This window comes from Arachis duranensis, unplaced genomic scaffold (genome assembly GCF_000817695.3).
Source record: "Arachis duranensis cultivar V14167 unplaced genomic scaffold, aradu.V14167.gnm2.J7QH unplaced_Scaffold_21793, whole genome shotgun sequence".
Lineage (NCBI taxonomy): Eukaryota > Viridiplantae > Streptophyta > Magnoliopsida > Fabales > Fabaceae > Arachis > Arachis duranensis.
Genome location: NW_026264719.1, coordinates 115972 through 117335, shown reverse-complemented (window position 1 = coordinate 117335; position 1364 = coordinate 115972).

Genomic DNA, 1364 nt, shown 5'->3' with positions numbered 1-1364 from the left:
AAAGCTATGCTCAAAATCATGAGATATTCATTCTTTCATAATATATGATAATAATGGCATAAAACCTCATGAAATTGCATTAATTCATCTATGGTTGATTGAATCAAAGGAAACATGAAATTCTACCCAATTGGCTTGCTTATAGCTCAAGAAAGTGCATAAAATCAATTGAAAACAAAAGAAAAAGACTAGTTAAACTGGGCTAAGATGACCTGTCATCACAACACCAAACTTAAAACTTGCTTGTCCCCAAGCAAGAAAGAATTATTGAGAAGAAAGAATGAAATGGAAGAGGGTGCTCATGCTAGCAGAGTATTATTGGTAGCTCATGGGGTTTTCAAGTAGATATGTAAATACTCACTTCTTATTGACTTTTAGGCCTAGAAGGTCTCCCTCAAGCATCAAGCAACACACTGCTATGACCTCTCATTATTCCTTTGTCCTTGACTATTATTTTTTTCTTCAAAAGCTCTAGTTCAGTGTCATGTGTAACAAGTTCTTTTCTTTCTTTATGCTTGACACATTATTCACCATAGACACTTGGCTCACATTCCTTCCTAGAACATTGATGCCCAGCACCTCTTTGGGTTACTAAATGCCTTGTAGTTAGGTTGCTCTTGATAATGGACTTTCAGTTGATGATCCCGGGTTAGTTAACCCAAGTCACCAAGTGTTGATGCACTCCAAAGAACTTAATAATCCAAGCAGATCCTAGTACAAAGACACCACAGGCATATATTCTAAGGTTCAAGCTATTGGTGTCTAGCTTTGTTTCTTTTTTTTTTTTGTTCTGTTGCCACTTTTGGCTCTTTCTTTTCTCTTTTTGTTTTTCTTTTTAACCAAGGACTTTTATTTGATTGAGATCCATAGACAGTGAGCTACTTTCTACTTAAAAGGAAACAGTCTAGTTCTTTTATTCACTAAAAGTGAGCTATCATACAATCACACATTCATACCACCACTCACTATTATTGTACTTCCAACTAACAAAGAACTATCTTACTTCACATTCCAAACATTTCTTTTATTGAATTAAAGATGCAGGGGACAAAACATGCTTTTTAGTTAAGTGAAAGTAAACATACAAGCACACTCTTAGACTAGCTTACTTATTGAAAAGAGTGATTCTACTTTCATTAGATGAACACTTTAGCAAGGCATAATTCAAATCATTTCTCAACAGCAAGAGTTAAGTATAGATACAACCTATTGGTTTGCAGTTCTCTTGTCCTTCCTTCTGTTGTGCTCCTTTTGAGTTATGATGCATAATATCTTCAAATGGTTGTTAGTTCCCTGCACAATTCTCAAAAGTTGCTTGCTTCTCAAGCCCTTAGGTGATTGGTTAGTATGCATGAATTGAATGT